Raw genomic sequence first — 14,411 nt, 5'->3', positions numbered from 1 at the left:
AAAATAAGCGTATTTAAACCGCACACACCACGCCACATCACATCGCACCACAAGCAAGACCACACCGCACCACCACACACCACGATACGACGCACGCCTCAACCCGACACGGCACTCGGAATTCTCGCAAGTGTATAAATGTACTCCTCTGCTCACCCGCAGGGTACCAGCCGGCCGGCCCACTACTATATCGTGTGGGATGACTCCAACTTCAGCGCGGACGACCTGCAGAAGCTCAGCTTCTACCTGTGCCACACATACTCCCAGTGTGCAAGGAGCGTGAGCATACCGGCCCCTGTGTACTACGCGCACCTGGCCGCCTTCCGCGCAAAACACCACATCGCCAGCAAGCTGGAGACGTCAGGCGCGGTCAGCCAGTCGTCTGAGGGCGGCGTGGACGCCGTGTTGACCACTGCCCAATACGTGGAGGCCATCAAGGTGCTGCAGGAACTGCAGGCCTCCATGTACTTCGTGTAATGGAGGAGGTTCTCCGCTGCCCTTGCATTCCGGTTACGGTGAGCCTGGAGGCGTACCACTGACGTCATACCAAACAGTTCTGGAGAAAGCCTCTTCCAACGGGAAAGCGTTTAATGGCATTAGCAGGGAGGGTGTTACATAGGGTATAGGGAGGGTATTATGAGCGCAATGTTCCTCATATATTATAAGATTCTACTACAACGATCAATATATCCCCAACCTCCCGCCTGCAGGCTTGCATTTTTTGCTATTAACGTTTTTGCTACTGTCCAAAGCGTTCCTCATGGGTTTTTTGTTACAGTCTTAACTGCTCGATGCAAGCAATGGAAACACTATAAAAGGAAGGTTTTCCCGCATATCGGAAGAATCGTTCTTGAATATCTCTATGCCAGTATCTTAGTTTCCACATTTTCATAGTGTTTGTCCAAGAATGTTGGACATGTGCGCAACACATAGAGGACAAGATATACGTGACACGAAGTGGACATCTTCTTTCGTCCCTCTTGGCGTCGCAGTGATGTGTGTTCAACGCGCAGGTGAAGCGGTATGCATGGGATGGATGTTAAAGGGCGCCGCTTCACGAATGCCCTACGGCAACATTTTTTTTAATGTGATTTGTTCCTTTGCGATCGAAAGCGATTGCAAACAATCGGAAACAATGAAATAAGGGCTTTATTTTCTTGCAAGAAATACATGATCAGTTTATTTTGAGTTGTAATTCCGCGAGCCTGTTATATAAGCAATTACAAATCGGTGGTCTTGGTTGTTAGACGCTCGGACTGCCTTTGATTGAAATTCGACAGAACAATTTCCATGTAGGCATAAGTCTGTCAAGCCGCCACTAATTCTAACTTTTGTTTTCTTGCAGGCTCACAAGGAGAAGGATTTTCTTGTTTTTGTTGTTTCATGGGCTGTTCGAAGAGTGCGGGAGCCAAACATTGCTGTTTGTGTGCCCTGGAACTAAGTTGCAATAAAAAAATATTGGTCAAAAAAAGGTGGCCGTTGCATGAGGCTTCCTTTTTTGCAGTCACTGGCGGTTGCATTGGCGAGCGTTGGCCGAAGCCAGTCTGTTCTACTACAACACATGCTAAAAATGTGATAGGGTTTTAAAACGTAGTTAAACCGAGTAGACGCCCGAAATAATGTGTTTCCCCTAGTTGGCTCATGGTTTCACTTCGCTGGGATATTGGACTCAGGTTAAGCTCTGATCGAGGTTAAGGTGATCTGATCTGATGGTGAAGCAGATGGAAGTTGATATACATGACAATGTGCAATGGACAGCACGAGTGTGTGTGGCTTTTTGACACAAGGCGTGATCGGTTGTGGCGATAGCACAGTGCTCTCGTGCAGTGGCCAGCGAAGCTGATTGTTCGCCCGCCACCGGTTCAACGCCCAGTCCCGTTAATACTTAATCTTATTTCTTCATGCGCCAAGGTTGACACTCAAAGTCAATCTCCGCGCAAACTCGGTCAACCGATTAGGCTTCGTGAAGTAGTCCCTTCCCAAGCAGCGCAGGCAAACGGGCCAATTTTGGGAATGACTCGTTTCACTCTTGTGATAAAAATTTGCCAATATATTTCCAATATTGGGCCGATTGGTGGTGCTGCTGAGGTTCGCACTAAAACGCTGCTAGTTGCTGCAAGTGGGAACTTTCACGAGCCAAATCCTGGCTGCCGTTCCATTATCCGGCTTGGCGGTTATTCGAACCGAAATGATTGGATATGAAAGTTATATATAATATGGTAAATTCTGGTATGTTGGCGCTATGCAGCTAACACGATCATGCGCCAGGCAAAAGGAAAAACGCGCCATGCTCGCTAAAATGTCAACGTTGCAATACTTATCCTCCGGCAGTGCGGGTCGGCCGAGCTGACCACAAGCGGCTGCTGGATGCGCATGCCCAGTTCCTGGACGATGCGGATCAGCATCTTGATGTAGTTGTCCTTGTGCGCAAACCGGCTCAGGCTGAGAACCCTCCAGCGGGTCGTCGTAGCTGCCTTGTGGAAACGCTGGCCCTGGAGTTCCCACGCGCCTACGTGCGGCTTCCTCATGACGTTACCATACACTGGAGATGGAGGGTTGAGCACTGTGCGCGTGAGCTGCGTCGGTTCGGTGTTGATCCTGATGCCGAAGTGTCGCAGCTACTCGCAGCCTGAACGGTTGTTTCAGCTAGTTGATGCAGCACTTTGAGCAAGCACACTCAGTGGAGAGCCCTAGATAAATTTCCACCACCTGGGGTTCTTTAACAACGCACTCGGCCAGGTGCATATACATCAGACGCATATACAGTATATACATCGAGTGCATGCATAAGTATACATTCTCCATGGTGGTCGCCGCGCTGGTTCAGTGGCTATGGCGCTCGACTGCTGGCCCGAAAGCCGCGGGTTCGATCCCGGCCGCGGGGGTCGATTTTTCGGTGGAGGCGAAATTTTAGAGGCCCATGTACTGTACGATGTCAGTGCGCGTTAAAAAACTACAGGTAGTCGAAATTATCCGGAGCCCTTCACTACGGCATCCCTTTTAGCATGAGTCGCTTTCGGATTTTGAACCCCATAAGCCAAACCATTAAGTGCATAGTACAAGATGCTGGGGGTCGCCAAGAAAGCTACTGAGCCTTTCCTTTCCTCGATGCCAACTTTCACTTTCCGTATGAGGCGCGTTGTCGCAGTGGCCGACGAGTCGATGAACTGTGCCATGCCGTGCGGACCGGGCATGGTGTTCAAGAATTGCGCTAGTGGCTCCTGCGCTGAGCTGGAGTGCGGTCGCCGGAGCCTCCCGCCGGCCTGCACCGAGGAATGCCGCACCGGGTGCTTCTGCAAGCCGGGCCTCTACGGGAGCCGCGACGGCCACTGCGTGCGCTGGCAGCAGTGCCTGCCTTCCACTGTGGCAGCCTTCCTCAAGATGCTCGGCCGAGAATAACTGCGGCGCTTATCGGCGCACACAGCAAACGGATCGACGGCCTCGCTTGTGTGACGCTTGAAGACCACGCGGTCATTCCCGGCAGGAAATAGAGAGCGCAATCCGCAAACAGCTACCGTGATCGTCTTCCGTCAGGCGCCACTGCGCGTGCGCAGAACGCCCTGAGGGCGCCAGATGGCGCCACGTGTCTGTCAGCTGCGTGCGCGCCTGCCGAATCACGACCAATCAGCGCGTACGCAGTGGAGCCCCGCTGAAGCGCATCACGCTACGCTACAACTCTCTAATGTTTAGAACGATGTGTGTCCGCAAGCTGTAGACCAGGCTTGGCATAGGCTCTCCGTCTGTTAGTGGTCTGTAATTCCACATGAATAAAGAGGCGTGTCGCAGCTGCGCTCAAAGAAATCAGAGGCGCAGCTGGCACGGTGTGACGTCATCGAAGTCTAATGCTAAAGCAGTGGTCACTTTATACGACGATTGACCCGTCAAGGTGCGGGTGTGGTTGGAGCGTTCTGCTGCTGTACTCAAGGTTGCGGGATCCCCTCTCGGCCGCATTTCGATAGCCGCAGTAAGGCGAAATGAAAGATCTCCGGTGTGCTGTCTGACGTAAGAACATGCCAAATATCTTCAGGTGGTCGAAATTAATCTGAATCCCGCCGCTATGGCGTCCCTCTTAGCCCAGCTGCAGCTTCAAGAGATAACACATACAGTACCGTGCCATCCATATCTCCCTTAGACCAAACTAGTTATACCCGACAAGATGATTGGCGCCATCAATTTAATACTCAGCCAAGAATTTAGACGGCACACTCTCCTTTCTGACACCCCCGTCCCCCTCTACCATATTGCTTAGGGCAGCACAAGTACCGGACCAAGGAAAAGTGCAAATGATTGGGCCACTTCCCTATCGAAAAATCCCATGTGGTTTCTTTCATATGTGTCTCGTATGAATTCATATGGGCAACATAGAGTTATATTTATAAAGTTATGTGCCTCGTATGAACATATATGAACTCAATACCAGTTCGTACGCGTTGCGAATGTCCGGGGTGGACACGTATGTCTCGAGTGAACACACGTACGCGGCACTCGCGCGCAGACAGGAGCTACGATGTGCATCGTATCAGACATCAGACTACATCTACATCCTGGAAACATTGTCGTTCATGAGTGCCTCGCATACAGCCACGTGTGCTTCGTGAAACGCGCGGAAATGTAGCGACCAAAAGGAAACAAATCCGAGCCAGAGCATGTCAAAAACAAAAAATTTGCCTGGCCTATTTCACGCAATATTCTCCTTGCTTCTCTGTTTGTGCCCTCTATCTTGCTCTGAACACTGGTTACCCAAGCTGTCTCTGGTTCGGCGTTTTCAATGTAGTTGAATACACGATTAGTTGGCGGTAGATAAGGCATTCTCTGCTTTGTTGAACCGCTGTAAAGCTACGCAACGAATAACAGGGGTATTTTTTTAGCAGAACTCCGGGTGTAGGAAAAAATACTTCTCCGGTGAGAAAAACCTGTTTCAATGCTTATCGCAGTGCACATCAAGATTTACAGTATCAGTGGAAGACCACTTCTCTAGTTTCATTCTTTAAAAGAGGAAAATAACCTCTGCTCCTCACGTCTTACACACCGGCTGCAAAGTAATGGAGAGGACAGCGTGAGTTTTTTCATACCAAAATAACACAACAGTTCAAAGTGGCAGTCGTGGATTAGTGGATCAATAAAGAAAGAAAAAAGTCGTGGTGAAGTAGTGGTTAGTGTAGTGCGATACGGATGTGAAGGGTGGTGGTACGAGTCACGTTCATCACGATATATTTATTTTTTGCCCAGTACATTTTTTGCATTTTTTAGTTTCCTATATTGCATGGCAGCTATTTCATGATTTCCATCTTTTCAATTCCAGCCCAGCGTTTCTCTTTCCCAACAGATTTCCACCTATGACACGTATGACATATAGGCACGTATCGCATATGTGGGCACGTATTACACATGTTCCATAATCACGTATGGGCTAGACACATATGACACATATATGCGAGATTTTTCGATGGGGGTGGACTAAGCAAACAACGACCTTTGAATCTGATTTCTCACCTTTGTAAAAAACGATGTATAAAACAGGCCGCCAGGCTCTTTTTCTCTCTCCCTCTTTATTTAGCTCTCCACCTGCGCTCGAATCACTTGAGACCCCTTTTGATGAAGTCAGAGTTTGAGCACTGTCGCGAATAAGATCAAAGCGTTGTCATATGATCACGGGTGAACGCAGGCCCTACTCAGAGACGACAAAAGTAGCGCGAGGCATGTGCAGGGGATGATCACGTGTCTATGAGCAGGCATAATGGTCGGCATCGGGGTACTTCATAGATAGAGCTCTCGCTGTAACAAGAAAGGAAGGGAAAGCAGTGAAGTCATGTAGTTCAAAGCAGCCGCCGCTCTTTCTTTGGCGTCATTGTAGAAGAAAGGAAGAAAGAGGTGCCTTAGTGGAGGGCTCCGGAATAATTTCGACCACCGGGGGTTTTTAACGTGCACTGACATCGCACAGCACACAGGCGCCTAAGCGTGTTTCCTCCATAAAAACGATTACTTATAATAATAATTGGTTTTGGGGGAAAGGAAATGGCGCAGTATCTGTCTCATATATCGTTGGACACCTGAAACACGCCGTTAGGGAAGGGACAAGGGAGGGATTGAAAGAAGAAATGAAGAAGGAGGGGCCGTAGTGGAGGGCTGCGGAATAATTTCGACCACCTGGGGATCTTTAACGTGGACTGACATCGCACAGCACACGGGCGCCTTAGCCTTTTTCCTGCATAAAAACGCAGCCGCCGCGGTCGGGTTCGAACGATTACTTCGCCGTTTCCTTTCTAGTGGTAGTGGTTTTTCATTAAAATAATAGTAAAAAGGAAGGAAAAGATCTTTGCTAGCCCCTGCATCTGCCATCGATACTGAAGCACCTAAGCTGGGGCGGCGGAAAGAAAAGATAGCACACAGAATTGAGAAATGAAATGAAAGAGGTAAGGGGAGAGGAAGGGAGGATAGGGGGACCGTTTCCTTTTTTCAAAAAATTTATCGTAGCGGCATAGGGTGTCAGCACTTTGCGAACTACACGGCATCGAACAGAAGCGGTCTGGAAGGGTGTTGCGGCAGCCCAATGCAGCGCCATTGGAGTTCCACCCTTATGTAGCGTTCCTAACGTCAAAATGAAAGCAATAAATCAACGCTGCGGCAACGGTATTGGTCCTAACAGTAAAAAATAAAGAGAACGTTGTCGCGTGGCGTTTCTTTGAAGCTGGCATTGCTGTGGTAGGCAGCATTGTTGGGCCCAGCGGCGCCTCTTTCCCGAACACGAGGTAACGCCCATGTGCTGTGAAATTTCAGTGCTCGTTAAAGGTCCACCCACCGCGGTGGCTCAGTGGTTAGAGCGCTCGGCTACTGATCCGGAGTTACCGGGCTCGAACCCAACCGCGGCGGCTGCGTTTTTATGGAGGAAACACGCTAAGGCGCCCGTGTGCTGTGCGATGTCAGTGCACGTTAAAGATCCCCAGGTGATCGAAATTATTCCTGAGCCCTCCACTACGGCACCTATTTCTTCCTTTCTTATTTCACTCCCTTTTTTATCCCGTCCCTTAGAGCGCGGTTCAGGTTTCCAACGATATACGAGACAGATACTGCGCCATTTCCTTCCCCAAAAAACCAATTGTAATATATAAAGGTCCCCTGGAGGTCAAAATAAATCCGGAACCCTCCACTACTGCATTTCCTTCCTGCTTTCTTTTCGCAGTCCCTCCTTTATCCCTTTTCTTACGGCGCGGTTCAGGTTTCCGCCGAGATTTGAGACATACTGCACCATTTCCTTTCCCGAACAGCCAATTCTCAATTTTCATGGATTGGATTGTAAAACTTTTATTGCGCCGAGAACAGATTGCAGGAGACATACTAAATGGCCGCTAGCCCATGGCTAGCGGCGACTTCATTAGCTCGCTGGAATGTCCATACTTGAATCTTGGGATCCGACCTCACCAGCGCGGCGTCCCACCGCTCGGGAGAAGGGAGCTGTAATAATAATAATAATTGGTTTTGGGGGGAAAGGAAATGGTAACAACTCCGCCTGAAGCGGATCATTTGCGCAGTTTCACAGAATGTGGTCGTATGTGGCCCTTGCACCATATTTATGGCAGTTTGGGTCGTGCTGACCGGGGGTCCTTGAGGGGAAGCACTGTCGGATTCAGAAGGGAGCGTGTTTGCAGTCGGCGTTAGGTACCTTGCTGCGCATTTGTTAACAATTTGTGGGGAGGGGCATAAGCGCGCCTCTCCAGTCTAAAGTGATGGGTGATGTCATGAAATGAGATCAATCCGTCCCTCGTGAAATTCGGGTCGGAGGGCGCGCTCACTGCCCGAATGCGATAGCCCACCCTCTTCGATGACATTCTTGCCACCTCTCTCGGCGAAGGAATGGGACAAGCTCTTGGCCAGTTCAAGAAAACAACGCAGCTGGCCATCATCACGCGAGCTCAAGAGGCCGCGCCCCCGACTGGAGGCCACACTGCCTCGCACCAGCCCCAACTAATCAATTCCATTCTGTGGCAATAAAGGTGTAACCACCACCCTAATGTAGCAAAACGCTCCGGTGATACCAGCGCTTCTATTTTCGAACGGGCGCCGGTTTGAAAGCGGATTGTTCCCGCGAGAAGCGAGACAATTACATCGCCGTTTCTTTTCTTCAAAACCAATTTTTCGTAGCCCAGCGCTGCGGCATCAGGTCTCAGCGCTTTGCGAACTACACGACATTCGATCAGAAGCGCTGATGAAGAGTGTGGCGGCAGCACAACGCTGCAGTAACGGAGTTCCATGATCATCTAGCGTTCCTAACATCACAAAAAGGAAGAAAACGTTGTTTGGTTTGGTTTAAGGGGTTCAACGTCCCAAAACAACTCAGACAATGACAGACGCCGTAGTGAAGGGCTCCGGGAAATTCGACCACCTGGGGTTATTTAGCGTGCTCTGACATCGCACAGTACACGGACATCTAGAATTTCGCCTCCATTGAAATTCGATCGCCGCGACCGGGATCAAACCCGCGTCTGTCGGGTCAGCAGCCGAGCGCCGCAACCACTGGGCCACCACGGCGGCTAAACGTTGTCACGTGGCGCTTCCTTGATGCTGGCGTTGCTGTGGTAGGCAGCAGTGTTCGACCCAGCGTGGCCTCTTTCCCGAACACGAGGTACCGACAAGCGTTTAAGCTAAATATTTAAACTACACTTGCCGTTCGCGCTCATCAAGCGAAACGTAGCGACTGCATTGCCATTCTACTCGGCGCTTTGCCTGAATTTGATAGCCAGCATTAAACGCAGGTTGAAGTCAAACGTGGCCGTCGTATAGGTGAATACTGCAGTAACATCGAACACACACGGTTCTTTAAATAATTTCGCGTATACATCGAAACGGCGCCGTCGCTGTCAGGCTTTGTTCCCACGTCGTCTGGCTAAGGCACCTAACGCCTAATCACGCTAGCACGTGGGAATAAAATGAATTAAACACATGCATTAACAAATACATAGAGACATAGGTAAAAGCCAGAAATGTTGACAAATCGCTACACTTCTTTATTCGCCGCTTTCTGGTGGCTCAGTCATGTGGATCTATGAGCTGAAACCACGGGCTTGCACAAAATGGGAAATGAATGCTAGCAGCACTCGTCCCATTTTCTCACTTTGTACATCCGTGACCTTGCTATGCGCCTCTGTATTTACCGAACTAGACCCTCTCGGCAAAGTAGCTTCTAGGACTACTTGGGTTTCGAAGCGGAGTCCCCCTCCACTTGTTGTCTTCGAGTTCCACAGCGCGCGTGTTCGAGACGCGCCGGGACTTTGCGTTCCCATAAGGAGCAGTGGTAAAGCGGTATCGTACGACGATTCCCTTTGGTTCCATAGTTTTTTTTTCTTTATGCGTTCTTGGAGGCAGAAGCGCCGGCACGCGCCTGACGTCTCCAAGAGCAGCCAATGACGACGGAACACGTGCAGCTCGTGGCGAAGCATATGAGCGAATCACGGAGCGGAAAACGTCACTATAAAAGAGTAACAGCGCAGCCTTTTTGCCTTTTTCCAGTGGCACGGCAGGCTGTCAAGACGTCCATTCGTGTGATTGCCATTTGTGTTTGTGGCCCGCTATCTAAATGGGGAAAGGAAAGCGCAAAGACAAGAAGAAAAACGACTCAGCTGGTGGACCTCCAGGTGCGTAGCGAATTTCCTTTCGGTTCTGTGGCCTCCGCCGCTGTCGTTTGGGCGCTCGATCCCTTTGTTCATCTGGCGTCATCACATGGTGGTCGCTTTAGGCCTAACCTCGTGGGCTAGGATGATTGTGTTCTAAAGCATTAAATTTTTGCGAGAAGGCTGAACGAAATTCACGATCTTCGTTACCCGTTTGTTTTCGCTATTATGCACCGTCATTTTTATTTGAGCGTGAGTGACCGTGACTTGAGACAAAAAAAAACCGCGTTTGGTTGAGCCGAAGCGACCTCGAGAGCCTTTATATCGCGTTAAGGTTGGTTCACATGCAAGCGACTGAGCGAATATAGCGATTGAGCAGCACGTTGCAGCGAAAAATTGATATTTTTGGAACCTCTTCACTCTGGCCGCTTCCCCCGCCGCGATGGCTCGAAACGGCTTTGTGCGCCGTGGCGGCAGAAATCAACAGCGTTTCCGCTTGCATGTGAAGTAGCGTTTGGATTGCGTACGTCGCAAAAGCTTCGGGTTCGCGCGGCCCTTTGCGCGTCTCCGGTCCTCGTGGTTCTTACAGTGTCGCTTATGCAACGCCGGCAATGGGCGCGCTGCCTTCGGGCGCTGAATTGCCTTGATTTGTTCGAACAAAACGCGCACGCTTAGTCAAAGGGCTAAGCCTTCAGCTTGCTCAAGCTCCAACCCGCGTTGTGGACATTGCACTCTTTCGATATCATTAATATTAGTCTATTTTGTTATGACAACCAACGTTTTGCATTGATGCTGCAGTCTCGAGAATATATGACCTAGCGGTAGCATTGCTGTACGACAGAATGTGTTCGCAATGAACAAAATTACTAACTTCCAGGGATACTACCAACGTCAGTGCTAACAGATTATGTGAATTACCTGACCGAAGCGCATAACCCAATACAAAGGATCGCGTCGCTTCGCATCACGTCGTTTTTTTTTTTTTGATAGAACAAATAAAAGGGGGTCCAGCCAAGCCGCGCATTTGTGACCGGCGGCGCGTTCCTGCCGAGAATGCCTTGCCGAACGTTCGCCTTGCGCACGCGCACTGTGCGTGTCGCCGCTCCTCGAGCACGCGCTTCTGCACGCGTCGCCCGTGCGCCTGTGTGTTCCGGCCATGCTGCTGACCTGACAAGGAGCAGGTGCTGTGGAACGCTCTTCCGCTTGATCAGTGCCTTGATCGACGGCACGTTTCCGAGCGCTGCCGTCTCGTTTTAGTCCGTTCTTGGTGCATAGCAACACCTCCGTAGCTCCGCACCCTAATCCCCTAAGCGCATTTACGATTTCTTTATGGTTTATTTGGGTTTAACGTCCCAGAGCGACTTAGGCTATGAGAGCCGCCGTAGTGAAGGGCTCCGGAAATTTCGACTACGTTGGGGTTCTTTAACATGCCCTGACATCGCACAGAACACGGGCCTTTTGAATTTCGCCTCCATCGAAATTCGACCGCCGCGGCCGGGATCGAGCCCGCGTCTTTCGGGTATCGCGTTTGAGCGTCATTAATCTGTTTCCCCTGCATTTTTTGATTGTGCTATCCGGATTACCCACCGCGGTGGCTCAGTGATTAGGGCGCTCGGCTACTGATCCGGAGTTCCCGGTTTCGAACCCGACCTCGGCGGCAGCGTTTAGATGGAGGCGAAACGCAAAGGTTCCCGTGCGCTGTTCGATATTATGTACGATTATTCCGGAGCACTCCACTACAGCACCTCTTTTTTTTTTCCTTTCTGCGCCCAGTCCTTTTATCCCTTCCCTTACGGCGTGCTTCAGGTGTGCACCGCGATATGCGAGACGGTTACTGCGTCTTTATTTTTCCTCAAAAACCAATTTTCAACTTTCAGCAAAGGTCTGTCTTTCCCCGGATTGTGGTCGCTGTTTATCGTGACTGCGCGTCTGTTGTTTCTAGGTATGAGTGCGCACACTATGGGGCTGCCGGGTGAAATCAAGCCGGCTTAACAGCTTGGCGTCCCGCTGTGTGGTGCGATGAGTGGCAGGGTTTTGTTGTTGTTGTTGAGACTTAGGGAAGAATGAAAAGTTCACGGACCCGCCCACCGGCTCAAGCTGATCCACAGTAGCTACCACGTGCAGGTAATCACTGCCACGTGAGGATAATCGCTGCTACGGGCAGACATTTGGAGAGTTAAACGAGATTTGAGAGAAAAGATTGGCAGAAAGGACTCGCAACAGCCGCCTCATCTGAAGCGATGACGACGGTTTAGCAACAGGTACCCCCGGTGGCAAGCAGCCCTCGCCACATGTGCGGCAGCCCCTACATCGCAGCTCAATAGGGCCGGGCAGCCATCTAATCGTCCCCTTCCTGTGAAGGGAATGCTTTACTACTACCTTGCGTAGCTGCTTCGCCGTATAGGAGAGTTTTACCTTGAACCGAAGAGAAACCACGTGACAGCTATGACGTCATTCAGCCGCCACCGCCGCGTTCATTGTGATCATTGCAATTGGCGTTGACGATGTTCTGGACTCCGTCGATTTCGAGGAAAGGCAGGGATTTGGGGAAACGTTTCCCACAACCAGCATGTGTTGACATTCTCCGTGACAGCAAGCGTTATCCGCGGTACGAAAGGTGCATTCTTTACGCCTGATATATAAATGAAAAAAAATTGATGCCCCATTATAGTTGTCCGGACCCATGGAGTATCTCTTACGGGTCCAAGTTGGACTTATTTTTGGAAATGTGGCGGGGGGTTTGAAGGATGCTTCTTTCCCGCCACCGGTTGGCCCGGTATTGCACTACCTCTGGGATCGGCCTTGCCTTTAGCGCGTCTTTACTATCCTGTCTTTCTGTCCCATCTTTCAACTCTCCTACTATCTGCACGTGGTAGCGATTGTGGCTCGGCTTGAGCCAGTGAGCAGGCCTGTGCACTTTCCTTTCTTCCTGGCAGTAATAGACAGACAGACGACCCATTACAACAGACGGTAAATCGGAATTTGAGCGCAGCTCTTCGCAAGCCGCTTGCTACCGCTTGGCAGATTCCTGTTGCGTTGCTAGCGACCCTCCGGCATCGTCCCGTAGCAGCCGCCTTCCGGCTGTCCATTCCTCTCGCCGTGTCAGGTGGCGCTTCGCTCTGCTGCTACCTGCCAACACGTCACCTGTCACACTGAGTAACACGTCACCTGTCAAGTAGCATATGTTACACCGACTACGACGCGGAACGCAGGAACGGGCTTCCCTTTAAAAGTAGGGAAACTAAAGCTGCAGTTGAACACGAAGCGAAAAGCTTCACCACGTTTGGTAAAACAGTCGTCGCATAGGCCGGAGAATGGCCTCCAATGACCTTCAGCCCAACCACGTTAGCCATGTATGACCGTACGTGGTACAGTTATGGCGTGGAACTCTTGACCTCTACCCTTAACCCATGACCTTTCGTTGACCTCTGATCTTTGACCTTTGACATTAGGTGACATTTGGGTTCACCTTTGACCCTAAATACATTTGATGGGGGTGTAAGACCATGAGATACTACGTCTAAGCCACGTGGTCGTGTGGGTACATACTATAGAATGGCTGTCCATGCACGCGCTGCCGTGGACGAGCCTTAGGTGCTTAGCAAGCGTCCTTGTTTTCGCTGAATTCCAGGGTTAGCGAAGTTAAATTTAAAATTGTTTTTTTTTGTTCTCAAGTATACAACTAGAAGGAAAGCGTGCGCGTGTGTCGCAAATATATTGAATGCGCGGCGGGACATTTGTTGCTTCTTCGTTGCTGTGGCGGGAAGGCTGATCACATTTGTGTGAAAATTAAGACCCTGTGCGACAGCTAGGGCCTCGCACTCAGTTCTTCCGTGCAAAGGGTATACGACGCTGTTTGGGGGCGCTGCGTGTTTAGTCGTGTGTAGTCACGGAGCATGCCATTGTCGGCTTGCGCAGCGTCTTAGTTGGGACGGCTATTGCGACGTATGCTCTCGTCCACAGTATACTGAATTTTCGGTCACTGACTATGTCACATATGTTAGCTGAAGTCAGCTGACCACATTCACATGGTCAGTAAACCGAAGATTCATTCTGCTGACCTGACCAGACGGCATACCGTCAAACCCTCGACTAGGTACTCTATACCATCTGTCTTTTAGTGTTGAGCAGACAAGAGAAGGGACAAGTGGTGCTCGTTATGACATACATGACAGATGCCAACAGTGACCGAACCAAGAAGCATAGGGGATGTTTTTTTAATAATATGTGGTGTTCATCCGTGGGGGCTTAATACGGCAAAAAATTTTGTTAAAAGAGTCTGGGTCCTTGGAGTACGCCTTCATCGCAGAGGACAGCTTTGAAGGCACCTTTAAAGTGCTTGAAGGACTCAGGACTGAGTGCAAGATTGTGAACAATCAGTGTGTGCCCTGTGTACCCTGCAAGTAACGGCCGACGGACACGTGAAAAAGTTATCATATCCCTTTGTTCTCTTCCTTTTCTGTCTCTCCCTCCGTTCCACTTCCCACGTGTAGGGTAGCATACCGGGTGTTGCCTAGTTAACCTCCCTGCCTTTCTGTCTTTCTCTGTCTCTCTCTTTGCGACGTTAAACCCCCATGGAAAAAAAACGAAACTTTTTAAAGATAATTGATTATAAAGGAGACGGAAAACAACCACATGCCGCCGTTGGTATTCGAAACCCACTACCTCTGAATTTAGCGTCCGGTGCTCTACCAACGGAGCTCCGGCGACGGCTGTCCAGTCTTCAGCTTTCGGCGGTGTATATATGCGTGTCGTAACGATCGCTATGATCGCAAACGCAGCAGATGTATCAACGCTACGTTAAAC

The 14,411-nt window shown here is 50.2% G+C and overlaps 1 pseudogene; it reads left to right on the top strand.

Annotated features, from left to right (window-relative positions):
• Positions 1–12,295: 12,295 nt before the first annotated feature.
• LOC144102838 (U2 spliceosomal RNA) lies at positions 12,296–12,415 on the top strand (annotated as a pseudogene).
• Positions 12,416–14,411: the final 1,996 nt, after the last annotated feature.

The sequence above is a fragment of the Amblyomma americanum genome, chromosome 8 (genome assembly GCF_052857255.1).
Source record: "Amblyomma americanum isolate KBUSLIRL-KWMA chromosome 8, ASM5285725v1, whole genome shotgun sequence".
In the NCBI taxonomy this organism is placed as follows: domain Eukaryota; kingdom Metazoa; phylum Arthropoda; class Arachnida; order Ixodida; family Ixodidae; genus Amblyomma; species Amblyomma americanum.
The sequence above is the reverse complement of the archived record's forward strand: the minus strand, read 5'-3'. Positions and strand labels throughout refer to the sequence as shown.